General features: G+C 35.0%; 1 long non-coding RNA gene across 1 annotated transcript; it reads left to right on the top strand.

Moving 5' to 3' along the window:
- On the top strand, positions 12,885-13,970 carry LOC107637983. The gene is made up of 3 exons (XR_001619663.2): positions 12,885-13,067; positions 13,414-13,507; positions 13,724-13,970. It is a non-coding gene; the product is annotated as an uncharacterized LOC107637983 (long non-coding RNA).

The raw sequence follows: 14,065 nt of genomic DNA on the forward strand, positions 1-14,065 counted from the left end.
AGACATATCATAAAAAAACCCTCGACGACGTGGTCTAATTTCCCACATAATTAAATTGAACACAAAACTAAGTTTTCTGCTGGAAATTAAATATAAAATTCAACTGCCCTATATTGTAGTATATTATATTTGAGAAGTTGACATCTTAGAATCAAATGGGTGCAAGCATTCGGATAAAATGGTGTTAAATTCCACGCACGACTCAGTCAGTTTGGTTCTTTTATTCAAGACAACTATTTATCTTCTTTTTTTAATTATAAAACTTAATTTTTAATTTAACAAACTTTGAAAGACGAAGCAATTGCTTCTTGATCAAGAAAGCAGAGTGCAGAAGCATTGTTGTTGACCAACCTTTGAGCAAGAAAGCAGGGTCATAGTTTGATTCTTTTGTTCAAGTCTATTATTATAATATTATTATCTTTTTTTATGACTTTTTTATTTAAATAAAATAAAAGAGAATTAATATTNNNGCCAAACAAAAAAGTGAAATTAATTTTTAATATTTATATGATATTTTTTAATAAAAAAAATTATATTAATTCAAATACAAGAAAAATGGTTAGTCCGTGTATATGTATACACGCATTTTCATAATAAGTGTCTTATATTAGAAGAAAATATATTTTAATATTTTTTGTGTTAAAACTAATTAATAACAAATATTTGACACATTCAAGAATAAATACTACATGTAGGCATGACAACGGGTACTTATGGGGTAGGGACATGCTCCCGTCCCCCGCCTCCCACCTCCATATTCAGTCTCTGTCTCCGTCCTGTTTTCGCAACGGGTAACGGGGACTCTATATCTACTGGAGACCAAGGACTCCACAGATATTTGCGGATTTTTAAAAAATAAAAAATTAAAAAAAAAAGGAAAGAAACATATTAAACATCACGTTCATAGTCTCCAAAGACATTAACAACAATAAAGACATTAACAACAACAAACATTTAATATCAAACATATCCATAAAACAACCAAAGTACCAAACATATCCAAAAACTACAAAGCATAATTCATCACATTGTAGAATCCTCAGACCTTTTTTCACGATGTAACGGTAGTGATGGTAGATTTCAATTCGTTTGAGTTCTACATCAAAAAGAAGAATACAATTATCAACCATCAAGGTGGATACTTTCCTATCAAGATTCCAATCCATCAAATAATCCACACATAAATTATAGAAATCACAGATAAATATAAATTAACAAATATAAATTATAATTATAACATGAACACACAAACCCTAGAAATCAGAATTAGAATCAGTATCAGAAATATAAACACATAAATCATAGAATTAGAATTAGAATCAGATATATAAAAACATAAACACATAAATATAAACACATAAATCACAGAATTAAAATCAGAATCAGCATCAGAAATATAAACACATAAACCCTAGAAATCAGAATCAGCATTAGAAATATAGATTATAATTAACCTAACTCCAGACATTATAACAAATTAATCAAAGTAAATAATGAAAATCTCAGAGTTCACACTTCACATAGCTGACTTAATCGACGGAGAAAAGGGATAGACCAGCAAAGACCGGTGACTTATCCGCGAAGGCCGACAAAGACGCAACCCCTAGCGAAGATGCGACAAGGAGAAGACGCTCTGCCGCGACGAGGAGAAGACGATAAGCACTGCAAGACGACGAGGTGAGCGTGACGGTGCGATCGAGAGGTGCGGTGAGGGACTAAGAGGATGGGAGGTGGTGTTGAGGGCCCGATGGGGTGGGAGGTGGCAGTCGGTCGTGTATCGAGAGAGAAGAGGCTTATGGTTTGAGAAGAGGAGAGGAGAAGCTGAACTCTGAAGCTTGAATTTTGTCATTGACAACTAGGGTTAAACACAATCTCATTCTCATATATGTTATATATAATGGGGGTATTTTAGTCTTTTCATATAAACGGGGTTAAATGGGTCTCTACGAGGTGGGAACCTCTACCCCCACCCCGCCCTGGCTCTGTTTATTATACGGAGCCCGTCCCCACAGGTAAAAAAAGCCCCCATACCTATCCTCCGGTAGGAAAATCTCTGCGAGTACCTGCGCCCACCAGAAGTTTTTGCCATGCTTAGCTACATGTCTAATTACTTGTATAAATATTATTTAATCTAACTAAAATAAAATGCAACTTGAAATGGCCAAAAATTAATATTATTTTAAACATCATTAGTTCTAAATGAATTTTTTTTTCAACTAAATCCTCAATCAAGTATTCTTTTTCCAACTTTTAAACACCAGTACTTTTTGGTAAACAAGTTTTTCAATCTTTTTCTATCAATAGTGAAATGTCCTTTATCTAGTTACAATTTATGTAATATTTTTCAAAAATTTTTTGCAAAATTTCTGTTATTTTAAAAATTTGTGTTCTTTTTACAATTGTTTTAATGAATTAGCTTAAAATTTAATAAAAAATAGGTGACGAAAAAAAAATTTTAGATAAGACTTAATTAAAAAAATACAGTATTTTTTATCAAATTAAAGAAATTATACTTATTTAATTTATGTTTACCTTACATTACTCTCTATCTTTTTTCTTTTTACAAATTTTGTTTAAAATGAATTAGCTTAAAATTTAACAAAAGAATAAGTGAAGAAACTTATAAACATTATAAACCATACTAAGGTACGGTGAGTTATCCTTTTGCACGTAAATCGTGCTATCCCATAGTGCTTTGGGTTAAAATCACTATAAATAATGCTACGCTAGAACGGAATGAGTTATATTCAATTTGAAAAGTTCAAAGTCTTGAGACGATTTATGTGCATTTCTATAATGAGTTCAATGCATAAATTGTTCTAGAGTGTGGTGATTTACATATTATCAAAAGCACAAAGTACTTAAACGATTTATATATTAATAGAGATAGAAAATTCACATTTTGAAATTTAGCTTAGGAAAATCTGAAATTAGATATATAATGTTCATAGATGCTTAAAATATTTTAGGATGTTGTCAAATAAGTGGAAATTTTTTTAACTTGTGATTGGAGCTAATTTTGTATTCAACTAGTGATTTTCTCTGCAATAAATTATGACAAAAAAAATTATAAAATCAAACTACATCTTGTGATTCAACCAGTGATTTTGTATTCAACCAATGATTTTAAAGGAACATGTACATTTTTTGGAACATATACACTATTTCTATCTTATGCATGATTTAGATTCCATAACTACGACTTGTAATATTTTGGCTTAAATGATCTAGACCTCACTCATTTATTTATTTTTTTTTTAAAAAAGTATTAGATTGATTCTTCACATTCTTCACATTATGGACCCATTTGTTGTTTGAAATTTTGGTGGTAGAGACTCTTGTCTTTTAAGAAAAATCATTGAATTTTTCATCAAATATTACCACATTTTTTATCTTCTGGTTGATGAGTTGTATCCCAGCATTATTGACACACTTGTTCAAAGAAACCTGACAGTCTAACTTTTGTTTCCCTTCAGCAATATTTCGTTTTAATTCATTAGTTTCATTCTCCTTTTCAGCAATTTTCTTTTTTCAACTTTGTCTTTTTTTCTCTTCAACTCTATACTTTTCAAACTCTTTTGCAGCTTTCTTGTCAAAAATAACACTGTACTTTGAGCACATAGCGATGATGTTGTCAGATTCTTTAATTCTCAGCAAAAAATCTAACAGATCCTACTCGGAACGAGGATAAATCGGCTTCTTGTCTCGCTCAGAAGTCCTCAGATCTTTATTTTTACCTTGAGTACTAGCTATTATGGTGTCAATTTCTACCATGTTGACTGATAAGTTGAATGGCTCAACATAATTTGAATCAACAGCGAATGATTCTGTGTCCACCTTTATAGTAGTTTTATCCTCAAACTTCAAACTTTCCTCGTCAATGGCTTTTTGTATCAAAAGTGTGCAAAAATAACTGATAAAACTTACAAAATTTTTTATTCTTTATTTCATCACCCGAATGCATCTTTTTTCCTTGTGGTAAAATAAGCTACTTATTATCCTTTAATAAAATCTCAAATATTTAGTCTATCTTAGAAATATTAAAAGAATAAGTCTTATTTTCAACTTTAGAATACGAAGAAACTTTTTCTTTTCCTTTAATAGGTTTCAAAGATTTGCATACATAAGGAGAACCCCACGTAATTCAGCAATGTAAACCTCTTTCTCATCTAAATCACTACTATTAGAAAAACAATCAACATATGCAACTTTTTTATAACTTTTCTTGAAATTCTCTTGTTCTTTCTTAACTTACTCTATTTGTCTTACTATCTCAGCTAGTTGGACAAGATCTAAGGTATGTTGATTAAAATTTTTTTTCTTAATTCCGAATTCTAGTCCATTAATAGCCATTTTGACAATTTCAATTTCTGGATCAGAGTAAAACTTATTTCTCATATTTTTAAACTGTGCCAAATAAGTGTCAGTAGATTCTCATTCTCCACGTTTGACAGAGAATAAATTTGTATGGCTAACTTTCAACTCACCTCAAAAAATTGATCATGAAAATTTCTTTCTAACTACGCCCAAAAATGAATGAAATTTGGTCTCAAGTTAGAGAACCAAGTAAATGCATTTTTCATTAAAGAAGATAGAAAATATCTCATCTTGAGATATTCATCGGAAACTGCTTCTCCAATTTCAACAGTATATCGAGCAATATGCTCTATTGTAAACTCATTTTCTTCTCTATAAAATTTTGTAAGGGATTTTAGAAATTTTCAGCTTGTTGGACACATTCAGGAAAAACTAACACGAAATATGGCCTATTTAAACAACCAACATTAAATCCGAAATTGTTTAAACCTTGTTCGACATTCCTAGCTAGATTATAATGCCCCCTAAATTATTTTGTCTAAGTCTTTTCAACATATCATTAGCATTTGACCATGTCTAGGCATATGAACCTCATAATTAGGAATTGCTTCACTACTTTAGTTAATATTATCAAATTCTAAACTATGGTTGTCATTTTCTTCTAATTTTACCATAGTAGCAATTCTATTGACTTGCCTATTTAACTATTCAATTCGAGTGTTTGTGTTTTCTAAAAGAGAATTTAAAATTATCACCATTTGATGAGTTAACATGTTTACTTAATCATTGTGACTTTCATCTATCTGTTGCCTAATGTTTGCTAAAGATCCGATAGTTTGACTAGGTTGATTAATAGGCATTGCTCTTGACATGTCAGAAAACACAGACCTAGAGTTTTCTACCCTAGTAGCAGTAGGTGTAGTGAATTAGATGCATTACTATTTCTTATATTAATAGTGACAAGTTTTGTTGTGATATATGTGAACCTGACATCCCCGAAATAGGTACATTTGACATGACATACGAGTTTTGGTAAAGAGAATTTTGAAAAGTTGAGTAGAGAGGCATAGATAATCCTTGTGTCACCATGGGGAGGGAGAGACATATGGCTTGCCACCCCACGATATTTATGTGAGTTGCATTTAACCCTGGATGGGCATGACCAACGCCATCATGCCTCACTGACGGCAAAGTACGCTCTGTGTTTGAAATCACAGAAAAATTTTCAGACTCATTTTCTCTAGTCTCATTACTGGAAGTAGAAGAAGATGTTGCAGATATATTTGACATGCGAACTAACGTTGATTTTTTAGTCTCTGAAAACACAATCTTACCACTATATAACCATATGCAAATTCAAAAAATCATGATTTTTTTTGACAAACTATAATCTATTGACAAAGTCCTACTGGACATGCCAATTTATTTTATTCAAATTTGTTATATGTTTAAAAGAAAATATTGGTATCTCAATGTTGCAATTGTAACTTCAATAGAAATTAAAAAGAATGAAATTAGCAGATAAACAAAAAAAATGTAAGGTGTCGAAGGTAAAGTAAATTGTAAAAATTAAAACAAACAAAAAATTAAAGGAAAGATGAAGAAGGAAAGATAAACGTAAAAGAGAAGTACACGTAAAAGTAAAGAAATTTTATTAATAAAAATTAGAAAAAAAAAGTAAATCACAAGTGTTTAAGTTCAAAGGAATTACTTAAGATTTTCGATTTTTATTCTGTGATACCAAGGAGTTCAGAGCATTTTTTGGGTTTCTAAGTATTTTTCAAAAGAACTGAACTCTTTTACAGTACTAACCTAAGACCTATTTATAAATTTCCTATGTCAACTGACAGTTATACTTCGTAACTATTCTCGGCCAATTTAAATATTCTTTGTATAACTGTTCCCGTACACTTTATTTGGTGTCAATTGAAAATTTTAAATACCCCCAAACGATCGAGTTGACTTTTTCGCTCAATTCTTTAGTTTGTGATGCTTGTTGCGTGTGCATGCCGGTTTGGCTCTTCTAATATTATCTTTTGGGGTCAATTTTTTGTCTTAATGAAATTTTGTAGTTTCTTAATTATATTAGTTTTTTATAAATTAAGATGATTTTTTTCAGATACAAATTTTAAATATTTAATTTTTATCGATTGGAAATTCTATGATTATGTCCGTATTAAATACAGAAGCGTATAGAAGAAAAAAAATCAATTTAAAAATGTCATGTCTAGTCTATTATGATATGAAGGTAAAAGGAAAAAAAAAATTAAAATTTTGTTCTATTTTTTTGGCGACTGGAAAGAAAACAAACAACAACCAAGAAAGAAAAAATAAATAAGAAACTGCTTAAGAAAGGCAGTTTCGGTGAATACTACTCTCAAACTCCTTCCAAGGCAACGGAAGTTTCACATGGGAAGATAGGGTCCTCATTGCAGTCTTTGCCATGATGTCTGCTACCGTATTTGCATCTCTCCAGATCAACCAGAGATCAGTACACCATTTCCAAGACATGATATCTCGGATTTTCAACACCAGAGAATCAATAAAACCAGAGCAATCCTGTAATTATTGACAATAGTAAAAGCCTCCACACAGTCTGTCTCACATATAATATCACTTTGCTATGAGTTCCAGGCTAAAAGAAAGCCTCTCCAAATAGCAAACAACTCTCCTTGCAGAATACTATGACTCTCAATTGTTCCCAGATAGCCTCGTTGCCACCTTTCCTTCCAATCTCTGCTAACACAGGCGATACCAACCCGAGCACCATTGTCAGGATAGCTAGCATCACAATTAATCTTAAAGGTACCCACTGAGAAAGAATCAAGAGCCACAAATGGTGGATGGGATAGACACTCATTGCAACTCAAAAATATTTCAAAGCTCCTTTTCCAAGGACAGCCATACCAGTCACCTTGTTTGTGGTCCAAGGATCGTGTGGATGAAAGATCTCGTTATTCCTCAAACGCTAAATCCACCAGAGACCAGAAAAGAATTTAAAGGGGTGCTGTTTGCTATTATGTAAGAACCAACTCATTAAATCCACTGGTTGACCAGAGATCCCCAAAGCTTGCCAAATTAGCATCTTTACTTTTGGATAATCTCGAATGCAATGTAAAATCGATTCCTAACCTGAGAAACATCGTGAACAGCTATCCGTGTGCGAAATACCCCTCCTAAAATGAAATATAGCAGTAGGAAGAGCATCACGAAGACATGGCCAGGCCAAGAATTTGTGCATTTTTGGAACATATTGACGCCAAAGCCAAAGCCAATTCTCCCTATTCTCCCAACTAAACATCTTCTTACTCAACCACAAATAACCACTACGAGCATCATAAACCTTTGAAGCCGCACTAGTCCAACACCAACCGACCTCTGAACCATCTTGAATGTCCGGGTTGTAAGAGTTAATGTTGCTCTGCAGAGACTAATTCAGAGGAGAATAGATATTCTCAATGTTTCACTGTCCAGATGACCAAAAGTGCAAGATCTAGAGATCCGAATCAGAAATGTGAACATAATCCATCTCATGACACAATCGCCACTCTCTTCTCCATTTAGAAAACCAAAAGTTTTGTTTCAAATACCCAATGCACCAAATAAAATTTTTCTTTAGGATATCCCAAGCTCGACATATACTCTTCCAAACATAAGATCCCCTGCCTCAAGACCGACTTAAGCAATCATCCTTAGAGGAATGGTATTTCTTCGTCAATAGTTGAACCCATAACTTGTTAGGGTGGTAAAAAAGTTTCCAAACTAGCTTCCCAAAGAAGAGCAATATTAGCACAAAAAGGATCTCTAATTTCCAGACTCCCAAAATTCTTAAGGGTGACCAACACCTTCCAGTTAACTAGATTCAGGCCTCTACCATCAGCTTGACCCTTCCATAGAAAGTTTCGCATCATGGATTCTATCTTATTAGTTGCCCCTTTAGGGAAGATAGATACTTGCATGTGGTAAGTAGAAATCGCAGTCACTACCAAATTAAGCAAACAGAGTTTGCCCACCTTATTAAGCAATCTCCCTTTCCAGCTGGCTAGCCTTTCCCGAATCTTGTCCAGAACATCGTTGAAAGTTACGCGTATCACCCAAGAGTGATTAAGGTTCACCCCTAAATACTTGCCCAAGTTTTGGACGAATCTAATGGAGGACACTCCAGTGAAAATCTCTTTTCTTGTCGCTGAAACATTCATAGAGCATAGCACTTTAGATTTCTCCACATTAACCTTCATCCCATAGGCTCTACAGAAGTTTTCCAAAGCTACTATTAGAGTTTGAACTTGCTGTTTTTCAGCTTTACAAAAAAGAAGCAAATCATCGGCAAACATCAAATGAGAAATTCTTGGACCCCCTCTAAAAATCGCAACCGGTTTTCACAAGCCCTTATCAACTTGTTGATTAATAGAACAGGACAATCTATCCATGCACAACACAAACAAATATAGTGACATAGGATCTCCTTGCCTAAGACCCCTGCTCGGAGTGAAACTATTTAATCTATCCCCACTCTAGAGGATAGACAGCGAGGAAGAAGTGACACAACGCATAATTAGATTGACTATCAGAGGAGGAAACCCAAAACTCACAAGGGTTTGTTTCAGAAACCCCCAATCCAGTCTATCTTACGCTTTCTCCAGATCATCAATCTTAAAGGCCAGAGTGCCTTTTTTTGACTTTGTCTTCTTCATAAAATGGAGAACCTCTTGTGCTACAATGATGTTGTATGAGGTTCTTCTCCCCGGGATAAACCCTCTTTGAAGGGGCCTAACAATCTCTTTGAGATGGGGACAAAGTCTATTGATCAGGACCTTCATTATAACTTTGTAAACCATATTACAAAGACTAATAGATAAAAAATTCTTCATGGAAACTGGATTTTCTACCTTCGGAATAAGAACCACAAGAGTTTCCATCATCCTAGGATCCATATCCAAACCAAAGAAGGCATGACGAACCATAGTCCAAACATCAAAATCAAAAATCTCCCAGTATTCTTTAAAGAAGAAAGCCTGAAACCCATCAGAGCTCGACACCTTAAAAGAATGCATACTAAAAACAGCCGACTTAACTTCTTCCAAAGTAATTGGCGCTATGAGACTACAACAGACATCATCATTCATGGAAGGCAGTGGCACATTACCAAGACAACCTAAATCCATATCCTCTGACTGGCAAAATAGGCGTTTGTAAAAGGATTCAGCTTTCCTTTTAAGGACATCTGGATCCGTTTACCACACCCCAGCTTGAAAAAAGAGACCATGAATCTTATTATGCTTTCTCCGCACAAGAGTCTGGACATGAAAGAACTTGGTATTTTTATCCCTGAATTTAACCCTCTGTAGCCAGCCCACCATGACTGGTTCACAATATCTCTATACCTAGATGCATAGTTATCAGAACCGGACTGAACCGACCGGTTCGATTGGAAAACCGGTGAACCAGTAGTCTGATCGGTTCGGTTGGTAGATTGGACCCGATATGCATTCGAACCGGTCAACGGTGGTCAAATCCGTTAAAAACCGACCGGTTCGCACGTCAGACCGAGCTAAACACGCCGCGGGTCCACGGTGAACCTGCAGAACCCCGAATCATCGTAGGAGCTCTCACTAGCACCTAAAAATGATGAACGTGGATTTCGAACTCAGGACTACGTGTAACCACAACCTCCCCCTTGCCCTACAGCAAACTTGATTCTTACTAATAAATATGACAACAAATATATATATAACAAAATGTAATGATTTTTTATTTTATTTTTATTTTTTTCTAGTAACTAATTTATTATTTCTTTTTGCATTATAAATTATATCTAAAAATTGATATTTAATTATTATTAATATATTTTTGAAAATATGCATTTAACTTTTAATTCTAATTTTATTTTTATAATTTTATATTTTTATTTAATTATGATCGGGTCAACCGGATAAATCAGTGACCCACCGGTTGAACCAATAACCCAGTGACCCAGTCGTATGACTGGGTCAATTACTGGTTCGGTTCTAATAACTATGCCTGGATGAGTTGCCTAAGCTGCAATAAACCAAAAAGGTCTATTCTTTTTTGGTTGGGGACAACCTGTACAGTGCACTAGGATATGACAATGATCAGATTGAAGTCTATTTAAAATTTCTGCGTAAGCCTCTGGAAAGAGAGATAACCATCCACTGTTGATACAGACCCTGTCAAGTTTTTTCGCCACCTCAACACCATTTTCAACCCTTCTGTACCAAGAAAACTATCTCCCAATAGTCTTCAAGTCAAACAGATCATTATCACCTAGAGAGGCAGCAAGCCGATCTGCATGACGACTCGAGAAGAGGCAACCCTTAGATTCGTGAGAGAATAGTACTTCATTAAAATCACCAAGAACAATCCATGGCCCGCAGAAAGATGAGGACTGAGTAATAAGAAAATCCCATAGCAGAACTCTGGTATTAAACTGAGGATTACCATAGATACCACTGCACCTCCAAATCATATTATTTACATGAACCTCAATTATAACACACTGATCGAAAGCATTAACCCATTTGCAGTTAGTACCCTGCATTGCAGAAAGTAATCAGATACCCCCTTATGCCCTCACGCCTCCACTATACCAATAAAGTGATAACCAAGTCTTTTCCAGGATAGTTTCAAGTGTTAAAAAGGACAGTGAGTTTCAACCACAAAAAAAATTACAGGTTTAAATTTTCTAACCAGCTCTTTACAATACACCCGGGCTAACTTATTAGAAGCACCCCTAATATTCCAAAGCTATTATATTTAAACGATCCATAATATAAAATATAAAAATATAAAATAAAGGAATCAAAGTGCTTCACCAACCTCAAACTGAGACTTGCCCAGTGGGAGTGACTTTTGTGACCTTCGTGTTTGCTGGATCTCCATGGAATATCTCCTCATTCCCGCCTACCGACGTAGGAACAGCCGTCTACGCGCCTTCCCTCTCTTATGAAACCGCCATGGTAACACTCTCCTTCATGGCTGCAAGAGGACATGACGATGCTTCCACCGCCGTGCCTCACTCTTCTCAACTGGCGAGCTCTATAGGGACGCCAGCCTTGGTTGTTTCCTGAGAGAAGAGCCACGAAGCACTGGGGTTTGTCGGGTTGAGGTGATCAACGTCTCACCATCATGGGAAACGTTGTACCCGACCTTGACCCGTGACCCGACCCTGGCACGATAGGAGCTGGTACCATCCGTGTGAGAGAAGTGGATGGTAGGTCTGATTACCCTACTCGAACCAGTTCTGGATTGAGCGCCTCTTTGGGCCTTGTTATATTGCTTCTGGCCTAGCTTAGTTTTACTTTTCCTCACAACTTGCTCCTAGCCTGGTTCATCATGCATGCAAGCCTTCTCAACATTATTTCCATGCAAATTATTAGCCTCCAAATTCTCTTGCGAATTCGGTGTGAAATTCTCGCTAGTAACGCCACCTACCACATCAGATTCTACTTCATTTGAATTTTGAATTTTGGGCTCAGGATTTGGCACCACCGTTATACCGTCCCGGGGCTTGATGGCATCGGAATCAGCACCCTTTCCTTTCTTGGAATCTCTACTCAAGCATTGTGTCATATCGTGGCCAGAACATGCACAAGAATTTCAAATTAAATTTAAACTTTCATATTCCACTACATGAGTTACACCTTCCACAATGATATACTTGATCACTGGCAATCCTAAATTTATTTGAACACATGCTCGGGTATATCGTCCTCCCTCAGCCAACTTAGTGGCTATGTTCACTTTGATGGAGACTCCTATTACAGAAGCAATATGCATCATGGCCTGTTCCTGATAGCACCAGATTGGGAGCCCTAAAACCTGAAACCATACAAGCTTAGACTCGAAGGATTGTTCACATGGCCGGAAATCTATATCCCACAGTTTTACAGTAACATAGTGCCCCCAATCAACCACAGGCCACCAAGCATGACCTTCTCACAATCTTCAGCTGCATTGAATTTTACTACATGAAGTACCCAAACCCCATATCAAGCAGATCAAAGCCACCTTTGATGTGCCAGACCATCCGAAGCTTGTGTGAAAGAATTGTGTAACTATAATTTTTATGAAGGACCTTGATCACTAAATCTTTTCAATAAGGCTCTGCCAAACAAAATTTGGCTTCTTCAGTGAAATTTACACACGGAGATTGGAGATCATCCTACTTGCCCACCACCGTTGCTATACTATTCTTAGATAGAGATCAAAGGCCTTCAATTTTTCTGGACCAATGACTTTATCTCTAAAGAAGACATTTATAAACTTTAAAAAATCCTCTCGTGAGAAATTCTGCTTAATACCGAATACACCCCCACCCACACTCTCTCCCTTATCTTTTCTGACCGCATGGCTGCTATCCTCCCTGTGTTTCGCCCTCAAACACTCACCGCCGCTCTCTCCTTCTCTCTTTCTCTCTAAGTTTTGTCTCAAAATTTTGTTCTATTAATGATACTTAATTGGAATGTCGTCGTTGAGAAAATCACTAAAAATGAAGCAACTGACGATGTGATAGGTGTCTTTGGGACTTTGGAGGCTATAAATACGTGTTGGCATGGGTTATCTATATGTACAAAAGGGAATTTGAATTATTTCTACCCAGCCAAAGAACAATTAGTATTTCATAATAATGATAAGGGCCATCTTTGTTGCATTCTTGCTTTTGTCTTATATTCTTACATTCTTTCTCACACCAACCGTAGCTAATTGTTCTGGTACTTCTGGATTCGTCGGTAAGACAGTCTTCCAATCTCAGCAGACACATATGCCTATTAAATTTTGGCCATAAATTAAACTTCTTAATTTTCTGACGGCTACAACAAAATTTAGATTTCTGGTCATCATCATCATAATCATCATATATGCATACTTTTGGATATGTCCTCTACAAATATTTACAGTCATTTAATTTATTTTGTGAATTAAAAATTAAAAATAATGGACTATAAAAATATTGAATTGCATATTAATTAAGCTTTGAACATATGTAAAATATTTCGTTTATTATCTATTTCTTTTGTTATTTTCGCTTATCGTTTTTGTGACGTTTCCTTTTATCTCTCTTTTAATCCCGAGAAGGAACACGTAATCCATTTTGCACTAAAACGCGTGTGTGTGCTTGTCCTCGTCATTCTCCTGAGACGCATCCAGGCCACGGCTAAGAACTTAAGAAGTAAGAATCCGTCGTTTATATATATAGAATTAAATTCACCTTTTACTTTTACAGTTTTACTGATTGAAGATTAGTATCCCCTGGAAAGAATTACTAATCTTCACTTTATAAGATAAAAGTTCAGTAAAGATTTGGCAACTTTTATTCTTTTTATTTATTTTTTTTTTTATAGGAGACGAAGATTATTAATAATTTCTTTTATATATTCTTCACCAGTTGACATGGACGGAAAGAACCTCGCCGGGTACGAACCGGATATGAACGAATAAATTGGATCGATCTCCGCAACACTATTGTTCACAGCAGTCATATCATACATCAAAATTATTCAAAGTGTAGTTCGTATTATCTGTGAAATAAGACGTAGTGACTTCTTGTTGACGATTGATTAGTTGTAATGGATTCTGGATACGAAGTGTAATATTATTGGCAGAGAATGCAAAAGTGCCATTAAAATTTATTATTTTTGTTATCAGTTAATAATAATTTTTAAAAAAATGAAATAAAATATATTATTAGATTGTTAATTTGTTACACTAAAAAAATTAAACTAAAAAA

This window comes from Arachis ipaensis, chromosome B04, assembly GCF_000816755.2.
Source record: "Arachis ipaensis cultivar K30076 chromosome B04, Araip1.1, whole genome shotgun sequence".
Classification (NCBI taxonomy): domain Eukaryota; kingdom Viridiplantae; phylum Streptophyta; class Magnoliopsida; order Fabales; family Fabaceae; genus Arachis; species Arachis ipaensis.